Source organism: Dermacentor albipictus, chromosome 8 (assembly GCF_038994185.2).
Source record: "Dermacentor albipictus isolate Rhodes 1998 colony chromosome 8, USDA_Dalb.pri_finalv2, whole genome shotgun sequence".
NCBI lineage: Eukaryota > Metazoa > Arthropoda > Arachnida > Ixodida > Ixodidae > Dermacentor > Dermacentor albipictus.
Genome location: NC_091828.1, coordinates 117,779,149 through 117,793,789, shown reverse-complemented (window position 1 = coordinate 117,793,789; position 14,641 = coordinate 117,779,149). Strand labels below are relative to the sequence as shown.

At 44.2% G+C, this 14,641-nt stretch overlaps 1 long non-coding RNA gene across 1 annotated transcript; it reads left to right on the top strand.

Annotated features, from left to right (window-relative positions):
• The first annotated feature begins 7,796 nt into the window (after positions 1–7,796).
• On the top strand, positions 7,797–14,375 carry LOC135910332 (uncharacterized). Its single transcript, XR_010567019.2, has 3 exons — positions 7,797–8,086; positions 8,707–8,797; positions 14,210–14,375. It is a non-coding gene; the product is annotated as an uncharacterized lncRNA (long non-coding RNA).
• Positions 14,376–14,641: the final 266 nt, after the last annotated feature.

Genomic DNA, 14,641 nt, shown 5'->3' with positions numbered 1-14,641 from the left:
AATTTAAGGTGGAATTAGGTTGGCGCAATATAGAGCAAGGTGGATTAAGGTGGAGTTATAATTTAAGGGGCTAACTTAGGCAAGTCGTCATGTTTTCGCCTTGAAATCACGTAGTGATACTTCAGTGACTCAACTATTTTCAGCTGTGATATCTGTAAATAAACCGCTCGAGAGGTGAACACGATCAAAGATAATCACTTAGCGGCCATGAGTGCCCCCTGTACATATTGGAAGTATAGATTTTGGACATCTGGAAAATAATTAAGGAACGCGCAAGAGGTACTCTGCGAATTATTCTGACCCTCAGAGCGGTTGCTTTTCTTTTCATTGCCCATATATTTTATATTGTTGCTTCCGCTACGCGAGAATGCGTTATCATCAAATGCCACTTTATTAAATTAATTAAATAGTGGTTGTAGTAGCCTTCATCATTATAAGGCGACTACGTCTCTTTCTTTTATCTTAATTTCAATAAAAGAGGAAAATATTCTTGCCCGCAATTCTCTAAAGAAGCGACGTGATATTTCAGTGTTTCATTAATGTACCACTGACGCAATGTAGATTCAGGGTGAATTGGCATTAGTTGTTCAGAAACTCTGTCTTCGAATAATGATCATGTGTGTTACGCCATTAAATAAAGTGTGTATTGCAAGGCCGCAAAGTAGAATGTTGCCTTGGGTTGGCCAACAGCTATTCGTATGAGAATTCGCTATCTATTGTACTACATAACAATACACTCACACTTCATGAATTCTGAAACCAACGTATAGCCTCTATCTCTGCCTGCAGCTCTAGAAATGCTGTGCTTTTGGCAACGCTTTCTTTATAGGCATTGTTCTCTTCCATGAACGTTTGCATGAAAAGTACAGTAGCCTGAACTGCGCAGGTCCGGATCAGAAAAGTAACTTAAACCCACAAAATGAATATCATAATTAGCATGCAATGGCGGGCTATGCAAGCAAAACCATGATTCAAAGAGAGGGGGAAAGTCAAACCCATAATATGTCTCGATTATTGATTGGCCAGCATTGTTTAAAGAAGTATTTATTGTAATGTCCCTAGAGGCTGCGACCGAAAGCTATGGCGAAGATGCACACGTGGAACATCTTGGTCATTTTGAACGTATTGACTCTTTTGTCTACATCTCAACAAGGAGTCCATGCAGCTAAGCTTCAACGGTCCCCTAGGGGGTATGGTGGAAGGGGACTTTCCAACAAGCGCACAAACCCTCCAAGAACTCCTCCTCCATGTAATACAAGGCGTCCGTAGTTCTTGCCCTCCTCGTTACTAAAATTTTTTTCGGAACGCGCTGCTAATAGCTTTACTTGCAAAGTTGTTTGGCAAAGTAAACAAAAATTATTTGTATTATAATTTCAAATCAATGAACTCGCCAAGCGGTCGTCCTAACTTCGCATATGGCAGATTGAGGAGGAAATTATGGTTATATGGCTCCTTGCAAGCGCCCGAATGCAGATGTGTGTTTGCGGCTTGTAGCTGTAGCAATCTCCTGTATTGATTGTTCTCTCATAAGTTCATTTCTTCAATAAAAATAAAGCTTTGAACCCACTGCTGTGGAATCGTAAAGTTTAAAGGCTTTTTCGAATATACCGGGCGTTTCACGTAACTTGGGTCAAGGATCTAAAAAAAAAGTGGTTAGCCGGCGCTGAACGAAACTAATGACACATAGATTGCCGTCATGTGGCGCTCCTTAGAGTGTTTTTTTTTATATTCCGCCTTATTAGTTATTCAAGTAAGCGGAATTACGCAAAATCTTTAGTATTCACTTTAGGGCCGAGTGCGTTTCATTGTGTTGCGGAGGAGGTTCAGAAACGACCAATCCAACTTCTTGTGGCAACGTGCATGCTGCGAAGCAATTATTTCCGGCGTTGAAAGAAAGCCCGCTAAATATCAGATAAAACCACGTGACTGCGCTCATGCGCCAGCGTATTGCAGCACTCTCAATCGCAGTCCCTGCGAAAGAACCCTGCGCACGGACCGTGGCGAAGTGAGCGACCACGGCTCTAAGCATCAGCTTCAGAGTGTGTCAGCATCTTTGGCGGTGGTACCATAGAGAAAGACATTCAACAAGAGTGGACACTCCCGTAGAGCCCAGCGGGCGAATTGACTGTAGCGGAACAAGCGGATGGGGTTAACTCTTTCCGGTTTCGGTTTTGGGCGCACGCGTTTTGCACACTAGCTGGCATGCTCCAGGCCCGCTACGCTAACCGGCGTGGCATTTTTCTTTTTTCCGTCTGCTGCTCAACCACGCGCGGTCTTTGTGCGGAATCGTTTTATTTTGTATTTTTCAGCGAACATTGTCTTTTGCTGCTCTTGTCGTTCTTGGAAACAACTCTGGCAGTTTTATACAACATCATTTATGTGCCAAAATGAACGATGTAGAGGTTATTAGATTTAGTAATTAACTAAAAGCAGTAAAAAGCAATGCACAGTATGCATGCTGTCGTATCCTGATGAAATACATGTGGCTACATTGGATTAGAAGTGGAGTGAGTACATTTTATGAATTACATTGAGGAATACTGTCAAGTGCGTGACCTGTAGGCTTCGTGAAGATTTTTAAACAATGGCTGTCGGCATGTTTACCATTATTAGAACATACGCTCACAATGATTTGCCGCTGGTGTGGCAATGGTATATGCGACTGTTGTTAGGCATTTGTAGGTTGTATAGAAGAAATCCATGACATCCGAAGTTCTAATTTTGTTCAAAATGAAGAAAGAAAGCTGGTATTGGGATGCAAAGGCATCTCGCTTAATCATAGAGCTTCCCAGTTGAAATTAGTAAAACCGTCTAGATATACCTTATGTTCATTCACATCTCGTATAAGTATCACTGACCTGATTTTAGAACTGTAGCTCTACTACTCCATGTACAAAGCCAGAACACGCTTGGTACTGCAAATCTGACCTTCAAGCTAAGCCAAGGTCAACCTCAAGCGCATAGAGCGCCGGCGCTGTGCGCATTTGCGCCGAGTGCCGACGTCGCCGAGCAGCGTCTGTGTGTTTTCGTTTATTCCAGGATCTCTTCGATAATGCCATGTCGTATGCCATCGAGGGGCCACACCACCAATGCTACTGGCACGCTCATCATGCCAACCTCCTGAAAGGCTTGCAGTGCAACGCTAAACCATGCTGTCGCATTCAATGTTTTGCTTTCGGGTAAAACAGACAAGTTTTTCTAAACCGAGTAATTTCATTTCCAATCATCGTAATCAGCTTCAGCAGCCTCTTTTTGGCTCTACTGCAGGACTCGGGCATCTCCCAGTTCTTTTTTACTCCCAACGGTCTCCAATTTCCTAAGTCTTTCACAAGCTCATTGCAACTTGCGTTTTGAAATATCGTAATATTATCACGCAACTTCAGTTTCTGCCGCACTCGACTGCGCTTCTTTTCTCTTGGCACCCATTCTGTAAATTTAATCATCCAACTATTACGAGACCTGCAAAAATTATTGCCTGCCCAGCTCCTTGTTTTTCCTAACGTAATCTGTAATGACCATTATCACCTCCAAACGACTATAATTATTTGTCTTATTCGGCCAAAGACTGCGCTTTACGATATATTCAGTGGCCGTAACGTCATCGCCTCTTGCTATCGCGAAAAAAAAAGTCACGCATGGAGATAGAGAAAAATATGCTGCCCGAGATTTACAAAAATTCGCAGCGAAGTCAGGTCTCCTTCTCAGCCAGGTATTGTTCTTTCACAAAGCGCAATGCAACTATTCCAGGAAATTCGCAAGCCATGCTGAGCAAGCCATTTTTTTAAAGGTTCTATAGAGGTCATAGAAACTGCACCTTGTGCAAAAGAGGTTTTCAGGGAAAAAAAAAGATCGCGTTCGTTTTAAAGCTAATAAGTATACCTGAGATTTCGTTCATGTAAGGATGAAAAATCTGCGTTATTGCGTAATGCGAAACTCAAGTGTGCAGAAATCATGTGCAAGTTTAATGCGATAGCTTGCTATGTACGAATGTCTCCTCCCAATGCCTGCAGTTTTCGGAGCTCAAAAAACGTCATACTTTAGACCGTGCCACATGTCGGGACATCTGTCACTTGCGCAAAATATGCGGTCAAAACTTTCACATTCTGCTCAAGTGCGCTTGTGTTTCTTTATATACCTCAGGCGTTTATAGATAAAAAAATTGTAGCATGAGCTCCACTACTCAAGGAAAACTTCAGCAATTATACTAAAAAATCTAATTGTTCATGAAACAGTAACCTGGCTCGGTTTCGCACGAAATAAATGGCAAATACTTTGCCACATATACGATTCATTTTGAACTCATGTCGAAGATGCGTGCACTCATGTTATTTTGGCAATAAGGAGATAAGCAAATTATATTGAATCTCTTAGGAAAGAGTTGAGAGAGAGCAAATCCGTAAATTGCGTGAAATCGCAGAAGCCATAATCGTAATGTGTAAAGAAGCGTGCCTTGATTTCCTTGAAAATAGAAATATTTACCCAGAGCGAGAACATAGTTACTACAAGTCTGATCAAGAATATTGAGATAATACTAGTTAGATATATGTAAGAAAAGAATACTCACTTTATACCCACATGCTCAAGGGGTACCCAGAATGGAATTATGGGAAATTGTCGTCCGAAAGAATTCCGGCTAAATTCATTCTCAGCAAGTGCCGCATAGTGCTATGGAGTTTGAGGTGTTATTGATGTTGTGAAGTCACATTACTCTAGGCAAGGCTGTGGTGCTCATTGAAAGGGGTTTGGAGTTTATTAAAATGGAACAGTAACGCCCATAAAATGTAAACTATACGCTCAAACATCAACATGTAGCGAGAAAAAATTTACAATGATGTTGCAATTCGACCGATTTTTTTTAGCTACCTAAAAACCTACCTACCTACCTAAAAAAAGTCCCCAGCATCCCACGCCCCCCATTGTACATCCAATCACATTGCAGAGCGCGTGCTCTGCAAACAGTAGTGTTGCAGTGTGACACTATCCCGAGTTCCAATGTCTCGAGGCCGTTGCCATAAATACTTTGCACTGAAATGGTCCACTTGTCAGACAACCTCGTGAGACACACAGTCTCCAATATAAACACTTTCGCGGAGGTTCGGGTATCTGGTCTGTTCTGCAAATGTCTCGGCATGGGTGCGGTGCAGCGGCGATGTCTTGATTTCAAAGCTATGGCACCGCTTCCATGAACAGAATCGCGGATGCCCCAACTCACAGCAAACCCCTTTACGCGCTCTCCGTAAATTGGGGCTTCATCACACACTGATTTTCGTAACTCGCCACTAGCCGCCGTGTTGTTCTCGAGCCGCTTTTTTGACAACCCTGCACGGCCCTTACAAGTAGCCGCCCGCAGAAACAACGCTGACACTTCACTGATGGCTTAGAATAAATAAACAATCGGATGAAGCAAAAAACCTTGAGAAAATGCTTCAAGACTATGTTACCAGCAATGCGTAATAGTTTTCCTGTAAAAGAACAGCTTGGGTCTTGTTGGCTTATAGCTTCGTGAGCACTGTGTTATTGCCGCTTAGCCCACGTTCATACGAGAGGCCGCATGAATGTCAATTCCCTCGCTGCTGCGGCTGCGCTTCCTGCTCGCTGGCGTTTTGCCAGTGAGTGTCCGTGGTCACTGAAAGCAATGTACTCATGTTTGCCTGTGCTCGCGTGACACGATCATTCTTAAATTAGTAAGCGAATAATTTAAAAATATATTCTGCCTATACCATAATTGTTACTATAATGTAGAGCTGTCTAATAATTCACTAGAGAAATGGATGGTTCACCTTTATATGAAACTGCACATTGTTGCCAAAATTCGTTGTTCAGTCTGTGAGAATAAGTGCACGCCGCTCCTCAATGAGCGTCTTTGACAACACTATATGTAACTATGTATGTGCCACTGCCACTTGGACAAAAAAGCTCTTTTAAGATTTTCTGATGCTCGAAATAATTGAGCCCACGTCACGCTGGTTAACCAAGGCCAGAAAAACAAGACTTTACCATGATGCGATACAAATGTAGTGGGTGGGCTCCACTCCTCAGTAGTTTTTCTGCCTGTCTGTCCGGGTTTGAATGAACGTCTCTCGCGACAATGAAATAGCGAGCTTCGGCGTGAATGTAATCGAATTGTGAAGCTCTTAAGTGAGTTTCTTGCCAAGTTGGGTAACAGAAAACTACATGGATCAGGGAGGTGGCTGATGTTAGTCCTTAGGAAAGCTCGAAAGATTATTCCAGTTGCTGCGCATGCGTTATACATCGCTCGATCGTTAAGATGGCGTCTATACTTTGTGCAGCAATCTTGATTCAATGGTAAACGCATTACGTCGACAGTCACCGTAAATTGGGTTCCGCCAAATTTTTTTTAGAGCGCAGTTCTTAGGTACCCATTAATGCTTTGAGCGCCGGTGTGTCTCGCCTTACCTCGGCGTAACCGAGCGAATGAGCACATCGAAAGATGAAAGAGCGAATGCGGATCGGAGCGGGGGATGATGAAAGGCGACGAGAGCCAAGAGAGTGTGAGGGAGAAATCGGAGGAGGAGGGTGCAGAGGAAAGATTAGGAGGAAGCCACCTTGAAACACCGCCAGACGGCGCTCACGCCTGCGCATCCTAAAGCACATCCGCGGCAGCGGCGTTCAGGCTGTGCGGGGGAAAGAAAAAAGAAAGACCAGAAAGCTTGCCTCCGCACATAGGGTTCGCTGCAAGAGTTTCCCGGCCAAAATTACGCTTGATAAGCTGCATTTGTCGGGAGGTCATTTGTCGCCCCGAGTCATGCCATTCCATATATCCCTGAATATATCGTGAAATGAAAACACATAGAGCTGCTCCCAAATTTCGCATTAGGGTATACCACAATCGCCGGTGATATTATGTCAGCTCAACCTACGGGATTTGAATGTATGGCTTCGGAACTAGCGTTTTATTGACGACAGCGTGAAGTACAAACTTTGGGTACATTTATGCGCCATCGAAAAGAATCATTCTTAGCATGTTGACTATGTTGTTTGGCCAAACCATTGACATATTCGAGTGAAGGATTAAAACTTGCACTGACAGCCATTGCAACAACTTAACATTGACATTTTGCACTAAAACCTAGTAGTGAAGTCAGGAGTAGGTACCTGATTTTGAATAGAATATTTGGAGATGGAACATGCGATGAAAAGTAAGATCAAGTCCGCAATAGAGATGTGCTTTGTAGGAAATACCGTGCAGCTGTTTAATTTCCACTTTTACTTAGTATAAGAAAGAATCATCATATAAAAAAAGAAATATGGTTATAAAAATATTTTTCAGCAGTCCACAATGAGCTTACGAAAACTGATCATCTGATCATCTCTAGTGGATATAACCAATGTTTTTGTTCACTATTTCGAAGATCAGTTCAGGTCTCTGAGGCTATTTTTATAGCGACAGCTATTATATGGACATCAAAGGCGCATGTCTGCTGTCGCCATCGCCTTGATATTCCGCATGAAGTGAAAAAGGGATAACATCGTCTCTGTGCGCCGTAGGCTGTATGCTCGGGTGAAAGCATGCGAACGTGAGCCAACGATGGTGGCTCAATCTCGCCCATGGAGGAAGGAAAGAAAACTGAGGAGACGTCTTATCCCGTCCGCGCGCAATCAGGAAAACGTGGAGCATGTCACGCGTTTTTATTTTATTTTGTTATAGCGGCCACGTTGTTCGGCCACAATGGCGGCTTTGTTTTGGTCGTGAGCGCTCAGACGTGCTGCTCCGTAAAGATCTAGCACCGTGCCAAAGGCGTCGTGTGTGCAGGATTGCGTTAGCCTCCATGTTTTGCTGCATTGTGTTATCTAGACCGTGCACTCCCAGTTGTCGTGTGGTCAGGTGGGATTGCAAAAAGTAAAAAAAAAAGCGTGAAACAAGCGCGCATACAACACCATACACCGCGTATGATGCCACGGACGAAGGACGACGTGGGAACGTATTTCCATTCGTCGGTGGATTCACATAACGTGTCATCACATATTGAAACCGCTGTACTTCAGAATACCTACGATAAGCTCCTTGCACATCAACGACACCTGTGCAGTGTTCCTGCTTCTGAGAGCGGATGATACATTTGTGGTACGTAAAACAGCAATGTAGAAGAATGGCAAATGAACAGCTGCTGTGAGTTTTGAGGGACGAACCACCCTTGCTTATGTGTGTGTTCGAGGGACCCACGGAAGTCAAAGTTGGCGGACGCGGTGCCGTAGCAAACAAGGCTTGACAAAAGAACGGGCGCCTGGGCGGACATCAAACGGCTGATGTTCGCACGTAGGCCCGGTCAACCAAGTAGCAGCACTCATATGCGCCTACACACTTAAAAAAAATAATCCCAGATGGAAGTACATGTTTCGTCGCTTAGCGCATTCCCGAATAGCAGTTTTACATACTCCTTGCATATAGAGTTTTCGTTAACTCCGTCTCTCAAAAGAGTTTTAATGGTGTTTAATTCGGAGTGAATATTACTTTGTTTCTCTCAGGAGTACTTAAGGTGTTGCAATTGGGGTGAATATTACTGTATATCCGGTAAGGGAGTCAATATTACTTCCGTACATACAGGGTTTTTGGGGTTGCGTAAGAAATGAATGTAACTTCATTTCCGGAAAGGATTCCTAAGGTGTTACAAGGGGAATAAATACTACTCCCTTTCTCAAGAGCGTTCCTCGAGATCCTCCTACTTAATTTATACTTTTTTCCAGCAATCAAATGAAGGCGCTGCTTCCGTGCCGTGTTTTTACGACAGGTATTACGTACCACGGAAGTATACTCCAGGTGCTCTGTTCTGTGCCGGTAAGAACGTTTACTGTTACTTATTTCATTTCCCACCTTTCTTGGTACACTTCATTTGATTTTGAATTTACTTACAATACTCACGTATGGATTATTATACGACTGAACTATAGTAAGAGCAATTATCTGGCGACCTAGATAACCTTCCTTTCTCGGTTACACAACTCTGTTCAAAAACATGACTAGCAATTCGAACTCGGCACAAAAAAAACGCCCGAATTGGCAGTTTCACGTTCGTAAGAGCATACGTGTGACACTGGCAAAATTCAACTTAGGACGACGATTTTCTTCTTGAAACCATAAGCGAATACACTAACTGAAAGGAGTGCATCCTCGCTTATGCATTTCTTGCTAGCATTTAACGAACGTTATGACTGAATGAAGAAAATAAAATTGAGGGTTTGTCGGATAGCTGTATAAAGGGCCATTTGTTATCTGTAGGAATTGCCCTATCCCATGGAAGACAAGACATAGAGGAAGACACAGCATTCTATTAACTTTACGCATGATAAGAGCATAATACTTGAAATGGTACATATCATTTCGTAATAATATGAACCATATACCAAACATCAGCAACTCCAAAAGTTCAACATATCACACATTCTATAAACAAACGCGCACGATAACAATACAATACAGATAATAAGAGGAAGCGCGGACTACATTGACTGAATGATCCATAGCCAACCAATAACAATTACCCGAGTTGAGCTCATAAATAACTGTTCGCCTTCGCTTGGGGGGAACGACATTTAACAGAAGAAATGTAACGCACTTACGACCGCATTTCTTTAGGAAGAAAGTCAGCGTAGCACGGCAACCGACCTAAAATTTCTACAAATGACTTTTGCTGAATATGAGGCATTGTAAGAAGTGCGTAGATCATCCCGCATTCCAACATGAGATTGAGCTGGAGTCTTCCTAAATGGTTGACGACCAAAGCCCCGTAATTGCAGCAACCGAACACGCTCAAGGAACGCGTACAGAAAATTTGACTGCCTAACGTTCAAGTTATGCATCATGTCCATTGACCATACCACATATAGGGTGCCTGAAGGGTCTCCTCTTCGCTGGCAGAGGGAGAACATGCAGGCTCGCTAGCCACTATGGATATGCCACATCTCGCTGGGGTCAGTGTCCACCAAACTTGCCAAACCGGCGTCGGAATAACGAGAGGCGACGGCTGTTCTCGCCATCGCAACTTGCTTGGTGTCCCCGTGCCTCGCGTCGCCTTGGAATCGATCTCGCGTCAGTACCAGAAGTCAAAACCGTCAAGCAAGGGCATGCAAAAGCTGCTGCAACAAAACTACACGCACGCCGACATACAGATGGAGATTTTTATGCATGAGCTTCCAATAAAAAAAGCACCGACGCACACACACACATAGTATAATGCGCGCTAATACACGCGAACATACCCTCAAGCCACGTGAACCGCACTCCTTTCTCCCGCACACGCACCTACGCACCCACGCACAGACACGCTATTTTAACACGAAAGCTTTACTGGCCGCGAACTTGCGATTGCGCCATGGCCTTGCTCCCAGGAGGCGCATGACGTTACGACGCGTTCCTCGCCGTTGCGTTCGCCTCCGCTCGCATCACCAGCTGCATCGCATGCCTGATAGCATATCGGAGGATTTAAAAGGAGAGCTCGCGTGTGTCGCAACCACAGTTGAGGCGGCAGCATGGACGGCGACAATTCTGATAAGCAGGAGGAGGCCTGCCATCGACATCGGAACGAGATGAAGAGGAAACGAATCGCCCAGGAAACAGACGAACAGCGTGCCGAACGACTGGCTAAAGGCCGTAACATAGCCAGACAACCAGACTAACCTGGACTTGCAATCAAGCTTAACCAAGGCTAACCATGCTATGCCTTAACTTCCGCCATGTATATCCTGGCATAGCCGAGCTAAGCCACTGCCAATTATTTTCACAATAATATCTGCTCGGTTGGTATTCATGGTATTCTCAACTTGATTTGCTACAGAAAGCGCTAGCGCCCCATTAAAGACACCTCCTCCACTCCATCTACTATGTAACGCGACAGCCGAAATGTCAGCCATGTATCGCCCCTCATTTACGAACAATATTATTCATGTACGCTGGGCCAAGGCGTCCATAAGAGCACAGGAAAACACCGCAACTTCGAATGCACGCACCACTAGCTATACTGATTGCGCACGAAAAATCGTTTCACCGCGTTTCACCTGAGGTGAATGATGCGAGGCTGGCTCCACTGGACAAGGCTTGTCGCGCGTGACTGCATGACATTGCTGCTGCCCGGCCAAGAGAAGGTGTCCATGGATGTTAGGCCTCAAATCGCGTTTTACTGCCGTCATTGACGAGGAAGTCGTAATTTCCGTTGTATGCGGCATGCTGAGGAAGACATCGCGATGTCGTTGCTGTCATTCTTAGGCCAAAGGCTTGTAGAAACGGCCGCTGGTTATTCAAAGTAGTATCCATGTGTAGTATCCACGAAGAAACAAACAACTGCAGAGCCGTTAAGAAGCCGAGTGCGCCTAGTTTATACGGCTGCCACAATAGCCTTTATTGTACATCGTTTACATAAGAGATTTCTCCTGATGAAGAAAACTCCGTTTACGACCAATTTTCATACATTTTGAAGTGCTGGGAATTCACGCTTTTTATATAGAATATATTCCCGCTGATAAAAAAAATGGCCCCGAAAAGTTTAAAATGGTAGTGTGTCGAAACTCCCACCTATGCTGGCTAGGGATTCCATTTGCACTGTACGGAGGAAATACATTTACACTCCATTTCAAGGGACGAGAGCGAGACAGAAATTTTTATTGTCCTAAGTGATTTACGTGCAACGGTCTGAGCCACTTTAGTCTAAGGCCTCGCCCACCCGCTTGACTTGTCTAATGAAGGGTTGTTGGGGCGCCAGGTCTGACCTGGTTAGCTGTGCCACACATTGCTACATTGTGTGAAGTGTTTTAACAAGTGTAATCCACAATCCCAAGTAATGGGTTGTGAGGTTGTCACAGTAATAACCACCGCTCTGTAAATGCAGGGATAGCAGGTCATCCCGTTTTTCTATTCCTTCATTTGGTTAAAGAGGTAAAATCATGGTTTTATGGTTTGTTACCTCTTGGTGATGGATTAATATATTAGGCTATGGAGGTTTACAGGGTACTCAGTTATAAAAGAAACCCATTCAGGCTCAATAATGTACACAGTGTACTGTTCGGCACCGCAGAACTTTGTTTCCGTGAAGCTTCACTTACCGCGTGAGCAATGCACATCAAGCCGCTGTCAGTGTATGCAAACCGGTAACGACGTCCTCCTCTACCAGACTGTTCTACGGCACTCTGCGGTTCATCTCACATCCGCTGTGCGTGGCCGCCCGAAACGGGTTCACTAAAGCAAAACACTGCACCATACGTGTTGGTACGCATAGACTGCAGATGGGCTTGCCATTGGTCGTATCACGATCGAATACAGTGCGATTAGATACGTTGGTTGGATCACTGCGGTGCGCGAACATGCGCGCCGCCCGGCTTGTTTGCGCGCCAAAGGCGACAAAGGTAAACAAGAGAGGAGAAACTGGCACGAGAAGTTGGCGCAGTGTCGACCACTTGCGGCATCACTGAGCTTCACAAAGATTGGTGTCAGTGCCTCTCCTCAGTTTTTCCTTGCTTCATAATTTCGCGCTCAAAGAAACCGCGAGAGTGTGGATAGGACGGATGGAGGGGTTGTTCTAATACAACGGCGGCTTAATCTCTCGCGCGCAAGGGAACAAACCAGAGAGGAAGAGCGCCGTCTTCTGTGAAACACTCGGCAGCGTGGGAGAGGGTGGGCTTATTCCGGCGCCTGTTGCCTATGGTGCAGTCGCGCGGGCCTTATCTTGAAAGCGGTCTGCATTGGGCACAGAGTGCGGCGAATGCTGATAGCTTCATATGTGCTGTGTTCTCGCTGCTTAGTTCGCGTTGAAGCAAGATGCAGCACGAAAGTCAATTCGATTGCTGCAGCTTCCACACTTTCTTTCCAGTAAAAAAAAAAAAAATATGGGGCATTAGGTGTCAACACTCCGATGTCATTATGAGGCAAGCCGTAGTGTGGGACTCCAGAAGTTTCGACCTCCTGGGGGTCTTTAACGTGCTCCTAAATCTAAGTACACGGGTAATCTAAGTAATCTAAGTACAAACAAGCACGTCCACCAAATGTCTCGTTGTAGTGACGGTAAAGAAATATATGGTGTCAAAACTATTAGTTTCCCTATTTAACTCTTTATTGGGCCAATTTGTACCGGGCACAACATTCATTTAAGGACAACGATAACGCTAAGCGAAGTGGTTACTGTCAAAATTTCATCTGCTGCTTGAGTGCGTCCACTGTTATACATGACTCGGTAAAGGTTAAGGCGTAATCGCTGGTGCCCGCGTTCCTTCTAGAAAATGCTACACATTTACGTCGCGCTTACAATTAACTTTCACACAGTTGGTCCACAAGAAAAGACGTCTAGAGCGTGCGATAACATTGAAGAAACTTGATATAAGGAAGGCGCGTTTCGCACTAGGCTATAACTCTGGACATTTGTTAGTCGATTCTATAATACTTTCTTCTGTTAAATTGATCCTAAACAACGACACTCATTCCCTGCTGCGAAGGATAGCATATTCATAAGCAAGGTGGCAAAATAAGCGTGAATTTTCAGTGAAGAGCATAAAACCTAAGCGATAGTTTTTTTTCAGTCGGGTCCTAAGTACTCCGCACTGATGACCAGTGGGATACCACGTACTTCAAAGAGCCAACTGCTGTTCGAGTCATTTAGGCGGAAGAAAGATTGTTCAAACTTCAGAGGTTGAACATTTGTATCAATGAAAGTACAGTGCATTATTTCGTTTTTCTTGAGATAAACAAAGAAGGTCTAACTAGGCAATGTAGGGATCAATTACTTCACCGAAATTTGGCGCAAAAATTTACGCGCTGCGTCTCCACCAGTCTTCCTTGGGGGGCTGTCTTCGGGTGTTAATGACGCTTCTCCTTATAACAATGTGCCCATTTTTACCGCAGATTCCTGATTTATTAATAATACTTAGGAATAATTATTGCAGTTGCCTTTGCGTTAAGCATTCACATTTAATCTCTACTTCCTTGTACGAGCTTGTTCTGCATTCGTGTTTTCCTGAGGTCTGCTTTGGCGTTGCCTAAGCTTATAATAATTTGCAGCAGTGTGGTGCACAATTATTTTTAAATGGAAAAATATAACATTATCGTTGTTTTGCACTGCCTGCTTTATTGCTGGAAACAGCTGTGTGATTTTTTCCCACTTGGAAGTTCCAGTCTTAACTTTGATATCGTAAATATGATACTCACTGCGTGTTTAGTTTTGCACTGCCTGGGGATGAAATATCTCACTCTACTAAACTCATCTTGCAGATGGGCCAAAGCCTGGCGGCTAAAACCGTATCATTCGTGGTGGAACCAAATACCAACGTCGATGCGGAACTCCACGAAATACAGCTCTGCAGTCCTGCTCAGCACGACATGAATAAACAATAAATATTGTTTTAACACGTCATAAAATGAACCGTTTTAGTTACATGCATAGTACGCATAGGTCCTGTGCACTACACGCCGGTTTATCTCTAGTTCTGTGGCATGTGTATGCTTTGCGTCTTCTAGTTCAACAGTTAATTATTGTTTATTTACGGCAGAGATGCACTCCTTCAGGCGTCTAATTGGTACGCAAGATTGGGTTAAGTGGTATTTCGCCGCATGTAACAAAATCCTGCAGAAAACTACACAAATGTACGAACTATATAAGCAGCCCATTCGAAAAAAAAGAAGGCGTGATACCTCAACAGCAGT